General features: G+C 46.8%; 1 protein-coding gene across 1 annotated transcript in view; it reads left to right on the top strand.

Moving 5' to 3' along the window:
- The first annotated feature begins 2,670 nt into the window (after nt 1-2,670).
- LOC122365665 (ras-related and estrogen-regulated growth inhibitor-like) overlaps nt 2,671-20,209 on the top strand; it is a 34,222-nt gene continuing 16,683 nt past the window's right edge. Inside the window, exon 1 of the mRNA XM_043337079.1 lies at nt 2,671-3,132. The gene's annotated coding sequence lies outside the window, so the exon portion shown is untranslated. The remainder of the gene's footprint in view (nt 3,133-20,209) is intronic.

Below are 20,209 nucleotides of genomic sequence, written 5' to 3'. Positions count from 1 at the left end.
GATCATTGCGAAGCTCACTCAAAGCAAGCAAAGAGCATGTTTTACCGATTTACATATCCTAGCTCAGACGGTCATGGGATACGAGCTTTTCCCGGCTGTTTTACATCTAGTGCAGTGAGATATGTTTGAACTGCAGCCTGGGCTGTGTCAAAAAAAAAAATAGGTGGAGTTTGACTGGTTCACAAACTAGCTATGCAGAATCAGATCAATCAATGACCTCACAAGTCAGGCCAAAGAAAACTCGTCCCATATTTGTCCACCTCAGTCCTTTCGGGACGATCTCACTCCCGACAGAAGCAGACCCCTGGGGGCACGTGTGTCGTGTTGTGACATTCGGCCCATCACGGTAACGTACCGTGATGTCTGCCGTGACTCTCTCACGACTGTCGGGAAGGACGGCCCGGCGTGACTGTTGCAAACGGTGAGTATTTGATGGCCCTGCTCGGTCGCCTGTCCACTCCGCCTCTTACCTGTCGGGCCGCCCGACGCCCAGTCCACGTCCCAAAGCCACGTCCGCTGGACAGTGAGACGGAACCGACGATCTGTCCGGGCCGGCTGGATGAGAAAGGCGGGAACGGGATGACGTATCAGATGCTCAGTTAATTAGTGTAATACGCGTTTTCAGTGACATGCTAATGACGATTTAGATCCATCATACTACACAAAGCTTCTCACCAATGCAATGCAATCGACTTAGAAAAATATCGAGTCCTGGTTCACCTTCACACTGCATGCTGCTGGATTTACATGATATGTTTGGCGAAGCCCCACTATATCTGCTGCAGTTTCTAAGCTCGTTTATACTGGTTCTCCCTAGTTTCCACTATTATCTTCGGCCCTCCATTAGCTCACGGATCTTCTCCAGCCGAGCCGTAAAATACGTCGCCATTTCAGAGCACGGCCGATTTCCTCCCCATTCAGTTCTCTGGTTAGGCGACATCCGGGAACATGACCCACCGTTCCCGTCCATTCAGAAGAACGGATAAGACTTACTCCATCGACCAACTCGCTCTCTTGGTCAGCACCAGCTAAGACAAATGAACGCCGTTTTTGGAGTGCAGGCTGACTGCATCCGCGGCGTTCGTTAGACTTCTATAAATTCGTCTTGTTCCCGGACTGTAGTCGTTTCGAGGAGTCCAGCAGCGCTCATCGCTCTGTGACCGAGTTTTGAACGAGCGCAGATGATCGTTAGTCGACCGTTCTTCATGTGGCGGCTCCGGGTGATGAAACTGGACGCTAATCTCAGCCCAGGAGAAGCCGTGTTGAACGAGACATGGCCGTTTGGCTGCAAATATTACGTGAAGCTTGCAATATTTTGCTGGAAGCAGACCATGCAGAAAACTACTATTTGACAAAAACAAAAGAAGAGAACTTTTGTTTTGAGGTGATGAATTTGTCGGCTCAGCTTTGTTGAATATCTTGCAACCCAAGAAACTGCGTCACTGGGTGAATGAAACATTACAAGTGAAATATGTGTCGATATATCTTTTTAAAAAATGGGATTCCGCTCTTGCTAGCCTTTCTGTTGTTGATAAGGTTGCGCTTAGATCCATAGGCGGCGGAACGGGGGGACACCGGGCACCGTGCCCCCTCCCCCTTGATTTTGCTATTTTAACATTAGCCTTATGGGCGTTGCATGAAAAGAATGGGACCAAAAGTCGGCAGTGTCCCCCCCCCCCCTTAATTGAAGGTGTTCCGCCGCTACTGCTTAGATCAATGCTTTTCTATAAGTAAATATAATTTGTAAATATTGTTGTCGGGTTTTGTAATTGAGTAACAGCTTCTGCTTACGCCTTACGTTGTTTATGAATTCGAAGCATGATGTTGATTACTTTGTGTTATATAACACGTCCCGGTCGATTGCAGGCTCCCACACGCATTCCGTCCATGTAATAACCCTCTCGAGAGAAGGCTATGTACGTACGGTAAGTTTGAATGCATGGGGAATATGATAAATGATCATCACACAGTCAGGCGACATAAGGATTGTCTGGAGCGATCTACGCCGTTAGGCACGCGTCAAATAAGTATGCTGTGCGCCAGAGGAACGCACCGGCCAGGTTATTGTTTGTGCGATGGCACATACTAATGTCAGGCGCATAGACTGCAGTCCCATTGCCGTAAATTCTGTGAAATTGACCCTGTTTGCTGTTAATCGACTGTGAAGAGAATGCCCTGTGTTTGAATTTCATCCGACGTAGGAAAAAGATCATTCCGGGAGTCCAAACCGAGGCAGTGAGATGCCTGGAATCTCGAGCTGATTGTCGGCTTTTCCAGAAGTCTTAGTGTTGAGGCTGAACCCCCACTCACTTGTCAAATAAAGGTGGTGAACTAATAAGCTCTCTATTTCGTGAGCAGGTAGAGGTGTTGAGAGGCACAGACATATTTGCGACGAGTGAGTTCTGTTTGCTAAACCTAACGCACCGTTCTCCGCGGTCCAGCAGCACGATCGTCGCCATTTTGTTTCGTCGGCTCCAGTGTACCGATGATGTCACCTTTACCGCACCGACGACATGGAACAACCCGCCGGTCACCCTCCGTCGCGGTCGACGCGTCGGCGGTGGTCCTCAACTCGCCCTCCCCGGGGCTCTCAACTCTGCGCGCGCGCACGGTACCCTGCTAATATTAGCGGAGCCAGGCACTGCTGGCCTTGTGGTCGCGGGAATGTCCAAACAGACAGTGCCTCAGGCAGTGGGTGCAGTGCCGCCGCAGCGATCGAGGGCAGCTCACTGGCGCGCGCTGCACGTCCCGCGCCACGACGTTGACCTGAGGTGACCTGACCTCAGACGACCCGACCCGACCGCGAAGTGACGTGAATAGAACTGCACGCAAAGGATCTTAGACGGTCAGAGCTCAACTGATTTGAAAGGCTGTGTTGGAGTGAATGTGGGAAATCCTGCGCAGACTCATATCGGCGTCGACCTAAGTGGCGGCTGGCCTGCCCTTGACTAGCAAGGGACGTTTCGTCGGTCAGCAGAGGAGACTGGAGGTGACAGAGCCCGTCCCATCAGACGTAGACGTCACTGGAGAGCAGAAACGAGACTGAATCGTGCGCCTCCTCGGGAGCACGGGAACACAGGAGGAGCCAGTTGTGTTCTAATCTGAACATTGAAGAGTGGGGAGCTGGATCAGGTAAGCAGACCGGGCGAAAGCCGGGAAAGAGATAGGGCTGCATCATCTAACTATGTAATTATTTTCACTCTGTATTGTCGTGTATAAGATGGTTAACGTAGCTTATTTGACTATATCAGGGCTGATGAATATGCTTTTAATCCTTACTTCCTCAAGCAACCTGGGTGGTGACTTTATTGAATGATCTGTTCAGTTCCAGAGTAACGTTGACGTGTATTTTTCGATAATATGAAATTCACATGAAATGATGTGCTGATTCTGCAAATATGTATGTTTTGATGTTTGCCTTGTGTTGTGAATGTTGCATTAGAAAGAGTTTTTGTGTTCCAACAGTGACAATATAAGGGAGTTGATTCGGATATAAAATATATAGGTAGGTAGGTAGGAGGATGTCACCAAGTCACTAACGGCTGACCATAGACAAAGTCCGAGGCATACACCTCTCTTTTGTAACTTTTCCTATGGCTAGTTATCCTTTGACCGAGATCAAATGAGGTGTACTTGCGGGTAACCTATTCGTATAAGCAGCTATGATTGACCGCCGACTTGCAGAAAAGGAAGGGAGGCGTAAAATCCCACAATTTTGTTGCCGTGTCTTATTTATGAGACGACGCGGCGCCGTATATTTCCTGTCGCAATGAAAATGTATCCCGAGAAAGTCCATAAAATCGGACTTTCATTTTGAATCATCGAGTTTCAAGTTCGGTTATATAAGCTCTCATTTTTTACTCACACAAGCCACAATATATGTTAGAAAATATACAAAGTCACATTTTAATGTTTGATGCAGCCCACCCTTAAATGTTGTAATTTTGTAAGACGACAAACACCGTTTGCTTTTTCTATACACATACTTTTTGTGGCCTATTTTGATCAGATTCTACGTTTTCCCTAAATTTGGATCGACTACAGGCATGCCTTTTATATGAGGTTTGGAAGTTTACAAAAATGACACATGCGCTTGCAACCATTGTCCACACCTTGTTTGACCTAACATGTGTTCATACAAAGCCATGCGTTTTGTCTCGAGCTTTTCCTGTTTGCTTAGAATACGGCAGGGCCTCCTCTAACATACCCACTGGGTGGGCAAATGCCCACCCAGTCACCACAATTGCCTACCCAGTGGCGTCGATTTGCCCACCCAGAAGCAAATGTAAAAATAAAGGTCCAACCGGTGAGGCTGTAAATTAGGAGCTCTAACTCTCTGTTGCATCTATAAGCCTAGGTAGCATCCCTCTCACGGTATTGGGTTTTAACCCGCGCGGGGCTGGGGTCTCCAGCCGAACGCGCGGGGCTGGGGGGGGTAAATTTTACCCCCCCTGTTATCTCCCGAACTAATGGTCCGATTTGGAAAATTCAAACGCCAATCGAAAGATCTCATCGCGACCAACTAAAAACATGTACTTAATTTTAAGTTTGAGGTCAAGGTCAAGGTCAGGTCAAGGGTACAAATTGCAAGTTCCTACAGTATCGGCCTTGCACCGTAGTTGCCGAAAAATGGAGTCATGGACTGAGACTGATAAGTGATAAGAACACGCCCAAAACGTGTTCTTAGGCTACCAAGACAATATTCGTTGCATACAATATCATTCAGAGGTCAAGGTCAAGGTCAGGTCAGGTCAGGTCAGGTCACCAAAAACAAAATATAGAAAAGGGCATGTGCGACACATGTTTTATGGGTCATTTTACTCACAGAATTCAATAGGCACACACAATAAGTGATATGGACCACCTCTGGATGAATTTCAGGTCGAGGTCAGGTCAAGGTCAGGTCAAGTGAGGTCAAATTTTGAAGTTGGTTGTTAAGGTATAAAAAGGTGTCTATCTGATGCAGTTTTTCACGGCGAATCGAATGGTGCTATTTTTGTTTCCGTACGAGGTCTAGAACTTCCAAAAAAAGTGATTTTTCAAAATTTTCGTGTGTCGTGACGTCATACAATTTTGAATAACTCCCACATTTTTGAACCGATTCTTCTAAAACTTGGTATGTAGGTGCACATAGACCACTTCTCTGACATATATTCCGGTTTTTTCGATACACTCAAAATTTTGGATTTTATAGTTATTTTCCCAAAAGTCAGTTTTTTGAAAAAAATTGGGTCAAAATCCAAAATTTTCAAAAAACCGAGATAGCCATTTAATAGACAAAGTAGAATCACGTATATCCTTTTTTGTTACGTTTTGATTCCTTTAAAAATGAAGATGTTAGCGGCGTTTGAACTTTTGCCGTTTTTGAGGCGAAAATGGCGAACATGACGTCACTAAAACGTCAATTTCTCAAAAATTTTCCGACGGATTTCGCTCAAATTTTCAGGGAACGTGTCAAATTGATGTAAGAAAAGGTACTGAAAGTTTGGCGGCGCTGCGCGCCGCCGTTTTTGAGATATTGCAAAAATTCGCGAGGGGGGGTAAAATTTACCCCCCCCCCAGCCCCGCGCGGGTTAATCGGTATTTGTAAAAAAAAAAAAAACGAATTGTCTCGTGAGTGAATAGGCATGTACATTGTACATACAATGTACATGTAATATGGAACTAATAGACGTCACGAGCATCGCTAACTATAACCCTAGCCGTCACAGGGGGCGGGGTGATGCAACCCCCTATGTTTTTTTTTTTCGCAAATAAATCGCGTAAATAGCGGCCGATCGCGACGAAACTTGCAGTACCTTCGAGTTAATCAATTTTACACCTACACTGAAAATTTCATGATCCTGACCCAAATAACCTTTGACCTGTGACCTGCTTTTCAAGACAATTTTTGGCCGGAATCGCGATTCGGCGTATGTCGGCTCGCATTACCGCGTGTTTGCAGTCTTTTCGTGGTTTCAGGCTTTCAAACATGTGATATGATGTTGGTCTCATGCATTAGGTTGGATGGCAAGGTCACCTGAAGGTCAGGTCAGGTTATTGACCTTTGATAACCTCGGTTCACTTTTTCGAGTTTTATATGTTTCTAGGCTAGTTTTTAGAGCTGAATTCGAATTAGGCAACCATTTGAACATTTATGAAGTAGTTTTGGTGCCTTCGTAATATGTTACGAAGCTGTCAGAGGCTTTTGACACGTACTACGAATACCCGGCAGGACCCCTTCTGGTTGACCTGACCTGACCTGACCCGACCTGGCCTAAATGCATGAAGATATCATCTGTGATCACAAATAACATGATATTCGTGATCAGCACCCCGAAAAAACCATAGCAGCCATACTACGACGTTCTAACAGGCCCCGATTTTCTCGACTTTTGGTTCATTGACGACCTGACCTCACCTCAGAGGTCACCATTTGAACTATGACCTTAAAACTGGGTACCGTTGGCTTCGTCTCGTGATGACCTACACGATGTTTTTCCGTGGGGCTCTAGCTCAATAAGGGGCCAAACACGAGGGGTTCGCCCCCCCCCCCCCCCTTGCGCCGTCGAAGGACGCAAAATGGCCTGTGCCGGCGAGGGATAAAAATAAAACACACGACAAACGTTATCTTTGCAAACTATCATCTTGTTTCCAATAATGGCACAGCTTATTTTGCCTCACCCCCCCCCCCCCGACACAGGTTTTGAAATTGGTTGAACCCCAAAACAAGTGGCTGGATCCGCCCTCAGGCAGGGGAGCGGCGAAAAAAAATTGCCCACCCAGTGAAAAATCCTTAGAGGAGGCCCTGTAATACGGCACATGGTGATTATTTGATCCTGAGTTATCGGTTGCATATATGCACATTAAATAATTATATGTTCAATGTTATAGTTGTTTATCGAGCACAAAACATCACAAGTGACTTGTAGCGCTTGTTGCGTTTGATTTAATATTCCCCTGGCGTAACCCTTATTATGATCGATGTCACAGTCACGTGATAAATAACTGCGTATTTATAATTGCATTATTTTTTCCTTATCAGATTTAATTTAGTTACTGCATGGCGATGTTATTTCTGTCATGAAGTTGACAGCTGCTCATTGAGGCACAGTTTAGCATCAATTATTATTTATCATTTCATCATATATTCAAGGTAATTGTTATGGCATCAATGGCATACCAATGGGCCTAGGAGACATGCTTATTGCTTTGCTTAATATTTTGCTCCTTTATTCAAAATTGGAACACATGAATAATTAACGCTCGGACAGAAGGCCTCAGAAAAACGACAGCTTATTTTCATCAGTCCCCCTCTGGTTATTCTCGTACAGTGTAATTAATCGGCGTCGTGTTCCTCGAATGTTCACACGCAGGTCTATCACGTCACCCTTGACCGATCCATCAATCTGCGCCTCGGCTGGAAATAAACACGCCAACACCAGAGAGATGGACTCTTGAGTGGCTGAAAATAATAATGTGACGCATTACATGAGTCATTAGTGTAGCAAAATTAAACTCGCGCCGTAGTGGCTCGTTCTTAGTCGTTTATTTTTTTCATCAGTGGTCATCATTCCTGATGTCTGTTGCGCAGCCTGCGCGGTCATCTTTAACCCGCGCGGGGCTGGGGGGGGGGGGTAAATTTTACCCCCCTCGCGAATTTTTGCGATATCTCAAAAACGGCGGCGCGCAGCGCCGCCGAACTTTCAGTACCCTTTCTTACATCAATTTGACACGTTCCCTGAAAATTTGAGCGAAATCCGTCGGAAATTTTTGAGAAATTGACGTTTTAGTGACGTCATGTTCGCCATTTTCGCCTCAAAAACGGCAAAAGTTCAAACGCCGCTAACATCTTCATTTTTAAAGGAATCAAGACGTAACAAAAATGGTTATACGTAATTTTACTTTGTCTATCAAATGGCTATCTCGGTTTTTTGAAAATTTTGGATTTTGGCCTAAATTTTTTTTCAAAAAACTGACTTTTTTGGGAAAATCATTATAAAATCCAAAATTTTGAGTCTATCGAAAAAACCGGAATATATGTCAGAGAAGTGGTCTATGTGCACCTACATACCAAATTTTAGAAGAATCGGTTCAAAAATGTGGGAGTTATTCAAAATTTTATGACGTCACGACACACAAATTTTTTGAAAAATGACTTTTTTGGAAGTTCTAGACCTCGTACGGAAACAAAAATAGCACCATTCGATTCGCCGTGAAAAACTGCATCAGATAGACACCTTTTTAGGCCTTAAAAACCAACTTCAAAATTTGACCTCACTTGACCTGACCTTGACCTGACCTCGACCTGAAATTCATCCAGAGGTGGTCCATATCACTTATTGAGTGTGCCTATTGAATTCTATGAGTAAAATGACCCATAAAACATGTGTCGCACATGCCCTTTTCTATATTTTGTTTTTTGGTGACCTGACCTGACCTGACCTGACCTTGACCTTGACCTCTGAATGATATTGTATGCAACGAATATTGTCTTGGTAGCCTAAGAACACGTTTTGGGCGATCAGTCTCAGTCCATGACTCCATTCTTCGGCAACTACGGTGCAAGGCCGATACCGTAGAAACTTGCAATTTGTACCCTTGACCTGACCTTGACCTTGACCTTAAACTTTAAATTAAGTACATGTTTTTAGTAGTTCGTGATGAGAGCTTTCGATTGGCGTTTGAATTTTCCAAATCGGACCATTAGTTCGGGAGATAACAGGGGGGGGATAAAATTTACCCCCCCCCCCCCCAGCCCCGCGCGTTCGGCTGGAGACCCCAGCCCCGCGCGGGTTAAATGGCACGCGCCCAAAGCTGCAAGTGACTGATGACTTCTCTTGTCGGGTGTGTTTGGCGCCAGCCACCTGATGGTTAGCTGATTCAAATGATTCAAAACAATTACAAAACAATAGCATCTGTGTGCTTTGACATGTATTCCATGACCAGTAACTGAAGCGAACATCAAAAGTTGCACCTACTGCCAGGAAGTTCTCCTTTCTAGAGTGATCTATTGTGGTGCTAATGCTGCTCCACGGAACTTTGGTGATTCTGGAATTAAAGCCAGTGTGTTCATCCATTCATATTCATTCGCAATGTGTCTGGCTAGACTCTCAACGTGTGTGTATTTCTGGGTCAAGGGCAGCAAGGCGAGGAATTTATGGGCTGCTGGTCTGGTCTTATAAGTGCACAAGCTCCCATCGTGACTTTCTTCTGCTATCCTGTACATGTCCTTATTAAAATATGAGCAGTGAGCAGTGAGCACACATGACTAATGTTGGTTGAAGTATAGCTAGCTTCGCTATATCATTATCGTTGGAATCGATGTTTGATGTGTAGTCAATAGTCAGGCTCGATTGCTGCGGGAAGATAAATTTGGAATTTTCAGGAAACAAAATGCCTACGCATGCGCGACCGTTCTACCAGCAATCCGCCGAAGACTCCTGAGAGAGCACTAAATTCGTACCAAGCTCACGAAGCTGCATGTGGTCTTATGCGTAACCTATAGAGTGTGATGACATGTCGCTACATTTGTTCAGCGGGTACTCGCTGAATCCAGCACCGAGACGTTAAGACCGGTGATATGGGCTGTTCATTTTTTTTTTTTTGCTTGTTTGGATATAAACACTTCATCCACATTTATAATGAAAGGATAGAGGAGTATAAAATGAATAGATAGAGGAGCTGAACGAACCAATGTTCAGCTGAACATTGGTTCGATACATAAGCCTTCCGTGGCCAACATGCAGACAAGGATAAGGAAAGCAATCAGAGGTTGGTGCACAACTGAGAGCGCCACCCTTGGTGCTGTGCACATCTTCAGGCTATTAAGATGTCCAGTTGTTCACAGACCGGCGGTGTCCACAGACAAGTGCACAAACTGTCCGAACGCACCATCAATCGCTCAGGAACGACAAAATTACCGGCCGAATCCCAACCTGCCGCTGCTCAGTTGGCTCGCAATTCATCTTCCCTGGCAGCAAAGAAAGGAGCTGCTGAAATCACGGGACGGCTTCATCGCCCACCTTATGTACTGTTTTTCTCCCGTGTTATTTCGGTGTTAATAAATGTCGCTATGCTGAAAGGGTGCTGGAATGCAAGATATGCTTGGAAGAGTCATAGGCCGATTTTTTAGAGATTAGTTACAGATTGACTTCAAATCTAAAATCAAATGTTTGTCTTCATGCTTGGTTTGATTAATGCAAATGTTGAGGCACTAATAACCCATTTCATTACAATCAGGACACTCCCAGTTACACATACTATATCATTGTAATTTATTTGTAGAATTGGGTACCAACTGCCCATTATAAAGGCTCTGCATTTATCGCTCCCATTTAGCTCTCCTCCGCTAATGACCGGGCCGGTTCCGGTGCGAACGTTAGGCCGAGACAGTAAAATTGGCCGCTCGTGTCGGTCCGGCTGAGCCCGGCGGTCCCCTGTGGTTAGTGACCGGAAAAGTAGGTCTGTTCAGGAGCGGTCCACTCGCTGATAACGTCACGCTGCGGCCGGCACAAACTTACGGCCAGATTGTCCGGTACGGCGGTCTTACTCGGTCAGGTCAGATGGCCGCGGGCGATTTACTGGGCGACGCTTGGCTGCCTCGGACGCACCTCTCCCCGCCCCGGGTCAGCAGGGGGAGAAGCCCCCGCTCTCTGCGGTTACAGGCCACGGTGGTGCTGATGCAATGCCTTCCGTTCGAGCGGAGATCGGCGCTCATTGCCAGGTCTGCGGGCCGCGACCGACATCGGGCCGCGACCAGCCGCCGCGGCGAGTTTCCAATCTAAATATCCGGATTCTGTTGTTTGTCAATTGGAGGACAGCACAAACGGTGCCAAAATGGGGAAGCGCTGACAACTCTTTCTTTATGAATCAACGTGTAGCACGTCTGTACCTTTGTGCGAGTCGTAGACATTTGGAAAGCTGTCTTTTGCGGTCTGCCTTTTTGTCATTGCATTATTGCATGCGACGTGCGCAATTGCGCAAACCTTTGATAGATCAGTAGCGCAAAGCTATCACCCAGCCAGCAATTCGCTTGGGCTGACCTGTGGCAAGCGTTGGGCAGCTTGGGCTTAGCTTGGGTTTGCCCACTTTGATCAAAACCAATGCATTTTTTACTAGGGCTGAGCTGGGGCATGCCTCAGCTATGCCCACGTGCGGATAGCAGTAGCTCAGCCCGACATCTGCCCGCGCATCCAAAACAGGCTTAACTTGGGCGGAGCGCGGGCTGATCAAGCTGGCTGTGTCCTTCGGCTAACTGGAGTAAAGCCGGAGCTTAGCCATACTTGTTCGGCTGTTCGCGCATGCGCAGTTCTGCGCCAATCATGTGCAGCGTTTGTGACAGTCTGTGCGCTGTGCGACGAAACGACACACCGGTGTTGGGGCATTTGGTGGTTGATGTTTGGGCGCGTGTGACAGCGCGAAGAAGGGATAGTGCTCACTGCTCTTATCAAGTGGACTGGCATGGAGTTTTACGATAGGTAAGTGTATTGAATGGTGCGCTTGATCGTATGTAAACGTCATGATTTTGACTGAGTTTGACGCCATCAAACATGAAGCTGAATATCTGTTCAGCCTGGCGACTTATACCCTCGCTCAGAAAAGCTGCATTCCGTGCCTTTATATCTTTATGAAATACCAGTACTTCTGACCCAGGAAAATGAAATACAAAACACAAGTATTTATCTACTTATCACCGAGCACGCTCATTCTCTGTCCGCATTAAAAAAAAATGAACATTTTATACGGATCAATGAGAAGTGTTTTTACAGTATCAATGCATCAATAAGTTATTTTTCAAGCAAACATGCAAGTAAATTAAACCAAATAATTTCTTTTTCAGGTACGTACCATTAGAGCAAATGGTTCCAAAAAAATGGAATAGTTATACAAACCAGGACCGGGTGGACGCCGCAGTCGCCCTCGCCAAGTGGTTTAGCGGAAACTGCCTGCTTATAATTAAGTAGGTATACCTACATATACGGAAACTGCGTCGAAAGCTGGCCGACCACCTACTGCAGATGTGTGTGTGTGTGGAGGAGCCAGACGCCTCCAAAGCTCCCATTCACCAGAGTGAAGTTCCTTATAAACGATTGTTTGCTTATTGCTTTATGTCTTATGAGCGATTACTTGCTGTCCTTACTTTATGCTTTCAGTTGAGTGTTTAAAGGGACCCTCCCACCTTAACATTAGTTTTGAGTTGAGATAGCCAAGTTTGCGGCCAGGCTCAGAAACCACCATTTATCGTGGTCGCAACCCCCGCAGCTTTATAGTGTTCAAGAAATTTCTTCCCTTAACTTGCAGGGTGGGACCAGCGTGGTCCCTATCTCTTAACCATTACGGGAATCTGATGACGTCATCAGGCTTTCGAACGTCCGTTAAATGTTTGACTAAAACGTTTTGTAGCACGCGGTGGTATATGCTGCTTTGCGCGTAACAAATGCCGCACTTTCAAATAAAGTCGTTAGGAACAGCGGAGATCCCAAAAAGTAAACAAAAGTAAAAGTCTAATATCTTGAAAACCGGTGAATATTTTTCGATGAAATTTGGTAGATATTCGTTTTTGCTCTTTCTGAACCGAGCGACATCACTTTCATGCCAATTCATTAACTTTTTTGAAGGTGGGAGGGTCCCTTTAACCAAGTATTATGAACGGGGAGGGAGGCTAGCGGGAGGCTAGCGGGCCTTGTGATTGTTTTATAGTTTTGATGGCGTTTTTTCATGACTCATGCCATATTACTGCTGCAGTTTGCAGTCCACTATTTCATGTATTTGTGTTTCATTTGACGTGCCTGTAGTCGTTTGAAATATACATTCAATCAAAGTCAACCACTACTTTCCTTTTGCAATGCTCGAGCCTCGATGACCGGTTAACAGAGCATATGAGTGACCGTAACAATTTTAAATATGCATTGAAACCGCACAACCTGCTGAAAGTGCATTGGTTGCTCCTTGCTACTTGATCCAGTGTGAAGCAAAAGCAAGATGAAGTCAAGTCGAGACTAGAGAAAACAGGAGCCATCACTCGAACCGAACTCGAGCAAAGCCACAGCAGTTTGCAATGTATAAACCCCATTCACTTCTATGGCTTAAGTCGGGATAGACAGGGCACACAGAGTGGGCTTGCCGGAGTTCAGCCCGCTCGGGCCCAGAGTAATCTCCATTATATAAATGGATTCACTGCTCGGGCTTAAATCGGGCTAACGCCAATCGTCGCTCAACTAGGGCTAAACTACGGCTGTCCGGAGCTCGCAGAGCGGGCATACCTCCGGCAGAGCATGGGCTTTAGTCGGCGTATTTGTGTCATACGCCGACTTTAGCCCAAGCCCTAGCCGACTTTAGCCCGACTAAAAATCTCGGGCAATCCGCACTTGAGCCTGCTTGGGCCCGGAGCAAAATTGCTGGCTGGGCACTAGGGTAATGTAATGGCGGCTGTAGTCATCTTGCATGCTCATTACTCACTCATTTAGATAAAAATGTCATTTTAGGTGCTTTTAACATTTACAGAACATCCGATGTGCAAAAGCATTCCTCAAAATACTACAACGTTTTAAACTGTTAGACATGACCCTCATATCGCCTCTCTGTCTGTGCTCTCCGGCTACGGTGGACGTCTTTCTCCACCGTCTGACGTTTGCTTTTCACCGCGGCCGTCATTGGGGCCTCCAATCACGTCTGGAGATTACCACCGCCTCCCATTTGTCTTCTAGGACAAAAATATGGCTACGCGTGATCCGCATCGACGTCAAAATGCCTACTTCATCTGTCGTTGGAACATTATTCATAAGCTACAGTTATTTTTAGAATCCAGACGCATAAATTTTAGGAAGATATACGTACAGCATTCTTTGTGGTCTGTGATGACAGATGCAAATGGTTGCATTGCAAGTATTTGAGTTGGGTCTTGGTACTATCAGATCAGTAGCTCGTCACGCTAATCTCAACCTTCTGACACCCTTTCGGGCGCCTCCTGTCATCTACCAAGGACTGGAGCGCAAGCACACTAGTGGGATCGCAGACGATCGCTCAACAGATCAGATTCGCTGCGATCGCATCGGATTAGCGCTTCCAAGCTGCGAGGTGTGACCAGCATCACTCTCTGCCCCGCCGCGTGCGAGGGGCGCCGCGTCCCTCAAATACCGATCTGCCGACTCAGCTGCGGTGCTGCCAAATGGCTGCCAGATCCGTCAGGCGCCTGCCAGGTGTCTACGGCTGGTCGAGACGGGCCCGAGTCATGTCTCTCGCGGTGTGTCACGAGGTGTCAGCGAGCAGTCTCAGAACGAGCCGGTGTCACCGCCCGGCCGCGGGCAGATGATCATACAGAGACACTGACGAGCTACGGGATACGTCAGAAGAACAGAGGGCGCGGCAGCATGACCTCGTGCCACGTCAGTGGACGAAGGCACTGGGACTTGACCTCGTCATAGGCGCCAGACGCGCTGGCGTCACCATGAAAAAGCGTCAAAGGCACCAGGGGCACTGGCGTGACCTTGTGGCCACGTTAGAAACACCATGGAGACAATGGCACGTCCTTGCGACACGTCAGCGGCACCAGAAATACTGGCGTGACCCCCTAACACGTCACCGAACCGGAGGCACTAGGGCGTGGTCCCGTGACCGGCGTAGGAGCTGATATTGTAGCTCAGCCATAAGGAGCGGTTATCGTTATAGCCACGATAAACTGAGTTAAATGTAATTCGTTTGGTTTGCTAAAATATAGCTCTGCAGTGTTGAACTAATGTGTTTTGTAAGTACAAATCAATTTCCCCCATGGGCCATGACGATGAATTACTTAAAAATCCAACGAATTAAGTTTGTTGATCAACATCTGTATATATGCTCCTGTCGTATTCAATCTGTTCACATATTTCGTCACTGGAATTTTATTTCGCACTCAGTCAACACTTCATCATTTTCGCATTGGAACTTGGTTCCACGGCGCCCTCACGGATATCGGCCGACTTCCCATGAATGATGGCTGGCTGTTCAGTGCTGTTTTCTCTTTTCATGTCGCACCTCTTTTGCTGCTGCGCCACTTAGGTTGACAGCGTTTCATTCATGAGCACATAAAGGTTTAGCCAGTGGTCACACCGCTGCTGAAAACGTACCGATAACGGTTCAAGGGATAAGTGCTCACTATCCATCATTCGGAGCCGCGGAAAACCTGCAAAATACGACTCAGTAAGTAAATGTCACCTGCCATGGAACATTATCTGTGGCATTTTTAGACGGTTAGCTCATGCTGAAGGCTGATAATTTACCAATCAAATAGAACGAGAACGATTTTGAGCAATATGTAAAACCAACAAATATTGTGTAATGCATCGACACTGACACACCTAAAACCAACGATGGAATCGCTGAAAGATTAAAACACTACATTGCAGTGGTATAACCAATTAACCATATCAACTGAAGTGGAACATTTGGTAAATATGTTATCATATTGTAAACGCAATGAAAGAGACAAACTGCATGGTAACAGGCGCGACAAAGTGTCTCATTGCTTTTTGTGAAATCGCTCGTTAATCTAAACATATCGCTTGTTATGAGAATCACCCCATTATCTAGATCCGCATTGGAATGCCGATTGTTGAGACGACATTGGGTCCTGTTTTGGGTCTTCTTAAAATAGCCCGACCAATAGACAAACGGACGCGCCATTGGGCCGTTCCGGGACCAAAGAGTTACTTCTGGCTGCGATTGTCTCCCGCCCGGAACAGCAGTTATCGGACTGCTGAAATTCCGCTCACCACCCTGATCGAGATAAATGTGGCCCACTACCGTTTTCCCGCCCACCCAGCTTGGTAGAGGCTGCTAGACAAATCCGGGAGGGATGAGGCGCCTCAAAACACACTGTCTCTTGACCCGTCACGGACGATTTCCCTGCTCTGAATGACATGGACCCGACAGTGGCCGCAATTAAAGCGACGGAAGCCGCATAAACGGACGTCACCCACCCGCTCGCCGTTTCCGGGCCGTAATCTCGTGCACCGGGCTACATGTGGGAGTCGCCCTAGGCCCAGACAGCACATGTGGGAGACTCCACGCTTGACGCCACGGACCGAAAGCGTCTACTGCCACGTCCAGAGCCAGTGATGTCATACTTGTGACGTCACTGGCAATCGTCCGTGGTAGTAGGGGCCACTGCTGCGGCGGCGAACGCGGCCGGAAGGGTGCCGCCATGGCTCGCACACGCGTATTTCTGGAACTATGCGCGGAATGTGTGGAATAATTCGGGACCACGCAAGTTGGCACGCTATATGCGTGAACATACAGGGTGTCCCATAAGTTCGTTCTCACCTAAATTTTACGTTTTTAGGCTCTCTTGCTTAAAGGCACGCTGAAATTGGTTCGTAACTGAGCTTACGTGGTTGCCATGGCTGGTAGAAATATGCTCCACATTAGCTAATTTCTGTAGACAAAATAGTTTTTACTATAGAGCCCGCTTCCTACAGAGACGGCTAACGCCGCAACATAGAGGTCTCCGATACGGGTACGTCTCAGTATTTAGTCAGCACGTGACCATTCGCGACGATTGAGGGTGATTGAGGCCTACCAGTCTGTAGCCAATGCCCATCGCTAACTGGACGCACAGTCAGCAAGTGACGCCGATGATTTGTCGGGAGTCAGTCACTACAAGTTTATCCTCTTTCCAGTCAGCCCTCAGGAGTGAGCCAAGTGGCCAAAACTGTGTGGCGCCAAAGTGGCATCAAAAAGGTCAAAGGGTTACAAAGTTGGTAAGCAGACTTTTCAGGATGGATTACCAGCTGTCTAAGAGTGTTCTTTCGGGGTACATAACTCAAGGTGACTTAAGCTTTGCTTAACGGAGGGCACAAAACAGTCAAAAACGTCTTAAAATGGCCAAACATGAGTTTCGTTATGTCTGAGGCTAAACAAAACAGAGGGCTGATGACATCAACCAGGTCATCAGGACTAACTAGTCCACGTTCGAGATGAAACACCCGTCCAAACCCGAATACAACCCCATAAGGGCGGAGGAGGAGGCCTCCGTTTCGTCCCGTTATGTTCCTATGCAAAAGGCCAGGTCACTGTGTTAGTGTGTTGTGGGGTTATAGGCGTTCTGGAGTTGACCAAGTTGCAAGTGGCAACCCAGAAACAGTTTTGAGAAACAGAATGTTTTTCCAAGAACATCTAGGAGGAGTTTCAGCCCTCAAGCTGAACTCGAACCGCGAGTATGAACATATTTATAGAGGAGAAAATGGCATCCGGGAGGTCGTAGGCCCATCTTCAGGCAAGACAGTGCATCAGTGCACAGGTCAAGCAAAGCTTAAAAGCGGTGCAAGGAGACTGTGACAGGCGTTTGTGGCAAGATCACATGCCAGGCACCTCATTGGATCAAAATTTCATAAAAATTTGTTGGTTATGCTGAAATTGAGGCTCGTCGAAGCGTAGCGCTGTTCCAGCCTCGAGGAGCTCACGGCGCATGTCAAGTCAGTCTGGGTTAACTTTAAGCCTGCTATGCAGCCAAACATGCCGTTTGGCATGCCGCAGCATGTATTCATGTGTTTGCCAATTAAATGGGGAGCACATTGAGGGGTCATAAATATATTAAAACGCAATGTACTCTGTTTCACATGCAAACATAATGTGAGAACGAACTTATGGGACACCCTGTATGTGGCTACAACTGTTTCTGGCTCTTGAAAGGTGGATTTAGCTGCCGACTGAGATGGAAGACAACCTTTCAAAGTCCAAAAACCACTCCTCAATCTTCTTCCAAATGTAAAACAAAGCATGAGAGAAATGATGCAATCACACATTTTGAAAGCCGTTTTCAGTGTAATGATGTCCAGCGAACTGGATTATTTCTGACAGTAAATTGGGGTTGAAAACAATAGCATGCCGATCCCTCTTCGTCATTGTGAGCTGGAAGATCACCCACAGCCACCCACAGTCCACACACCTTTGTCAAGTAACTTACCATATGACTTTTGGGCAATTACCGTTCGTTGCGCGACAGTGAAGGGCCTGTTCGGAGTGGGTTTACATAGTTCACCGAAACAAATACAATCAGGAACAATCGGTACTTTGCACTCTAGAGCTGCATTTAATCTACATGCATAATAAGGCTGCTTCTGGAAGGCGGCATTATCTAGATTCTAGAAAATGAGAAGGACCGTTCGGACGCCACTACCTAGACCCAAAAATGCTGTGTGCCTCTTTTTAACACTCGAAAGATTGTAAGTTGAATAGAATGCTTGCATCCATGGGTGTTGTTTATCTCTTTCAACACATTCGTTGGAGGTTAACTATGGTTAGTTTGAGCATTATTATGAATACTATGGTGTAGAAATGATATTGTACTTATGATAAAATCAATGCTACGAACGCTAACGTTCATAGGTTTTACGAACCCTAAAAGCTATGTAGTTGTCTTTCAACACACACGGAAGTCAGCACATGCGCTTGCACGTTGGATTATTTGTGTGGTGTAGCGTCTGTCTGAATCAGTCAGCCCCCACTCTTCTGGTGGCCAAACACCAACAGTCAATCTGCCAAAACACGTCATTGGTGGAGGCACAGAGCTCAGTGTTTGACGCCGGGTCATCCATCAATCTCAGATAACCACAGTATAGCCGGGATCGGTCGCCGAATCCCCAGTTCATCAGAGTGGCTCACCGCCGCCCGACGATCGTCATGACTTTTCCAGTTAGCAGTATCAGTAACGGTTCATTGAAGAGCTGGACAAGTCTCAAAATCCGTGGAACAGCTAGCTGTATGTGCTAGCTCAGTTATAACTGATGGAATGATAATTGCGGGGGCCGGGGCGAAACTGGACATGATAGTCTCAGGTCGATAATGAGGCATGCAGCGCAAGTTTTCGTAGCTTTTCAAAAACATGTCTAAATGCTGCGTTGTTGTAGGCGAGCAATAGTATGTTTGAGCATTATTTAGAGTAAAAAAGTATGTAATAAATAATAATAGCTTTATGCTCATTCTTTTAACTTTGTAGTTAAGCTTCAATAATTAAACAAAATAATTGATATGTTTCGGCTTGCGCCATCTTCGGAATGTGAAATAATGCTTTCAGAAACGCCCATAACATCCGTTTTAAATAACCGGATTTTTGACTGAGAGCAAATTTGGTGCTTTCTTGTGGCATTTTCGCATGCATAAACTCAGCTTGATTGCATACCTAAGCAAACTTGCCGTATAAAAGTGAGTCTTTGGTATAATACAAGTACACACAATATTATTTTGTAGCAATTTTCAATTATGCAGCCTAATGTGCATATCATTAAAACCATCTTCCCAACTCTCGCTGGTGCAGGCTTTTATCCGGTGCTCTGTCTAAACTTCCTAAATGAAAATGCATGGGCGATGGGGATGGACAATGGACATACAAGAAACAGTTGGTCCACCAATGGTGGCGCCATGTGATGCAGTGACCAATGACCAGTGACCAGGGTCTTGTTCATATCGGAAAAACCTTTAGTTAGTGTCCCTTTGCCAAAATGCCACTTACACATTTGCCAACGATGGTCAGGTGTGTGAGGGTGGCTGCATGAACGCATCTGTTGGGTCGCCCTTTCCAGTAAGTGTCACTTAACAGCAAGGGGTCTATCTGAACTTGGCCCTGCACGACTGACGGCGGTTGGAGAGGCAGTTGAGTGGTTGTCAGTGGGCGGTGGCGGCGGCCGGCGCGGCGTCGGACCGCAGCCAGCCACAGAGAGGCGGCGGAGCGCGCCTAAGGCCGCCACCTTGACCCGGTTCAGTCGCTACCGCGGCGGCGGCTGCAGCTCGGCCGCGCTGACAGGCGGCACACGCGGAGCACAGGTAGCCGCGCCGCGCCGCCTCGCCTGTTAGTCACCACTTTATCAGCCGCCGCCGCCGCCTGGCACCGCCGCCCGCACGCCCGTGGCGCCGAGCCAGACGGCACCTGCTTACGACGCCGGAGTCGCACGTCGTCGTAGACGGCACCGCCGCGGACTGCTGACTGCTGAGAACGCGATGTTTTCTGGCTGTGAACTCAGATATGGTGGTAGGCTGGAGCACTGACGTCTTAGATGGCCCGAAACCTTTGATGTGTGGCGAACAATGAATATGAAATGCAACAATGAAAAAGAAAACTGGATGGAGTCGGGAGTGAAAGTGAATGGCTATGATTCACGCGAAGGCAGCGGATGTGTTTAGACATACTTTCTTTGAAAAGCGGAACTTCACTTCCTTGATCCTAAAAAGCTGCCAACGGCATGACCTTCAGTGG

The sequence above is a fragment of the Amphibalanus amphitrite genome, unplaced genomic scaffold (assembly GCF_019059575.1).
Source record: "Amphibalanus amphitrite isolate SeventyFive unplaced genomic scaffold, NRLGWU_Aamphi_draft 000028F_arrow, whole genome shotgun sequence".
NCBI classification, from domain to species: Eukaryota; Metazoa; Arthropoda; class Thecostraca; order Balanomorpha; family Balanidae; genus Amphibalanus; species Amphibalanus amphitrite.
Note: the sequence above shows the minus strand (reverse complement) of the source record. Positions and strands in the feature narration are given on the sequence as shown.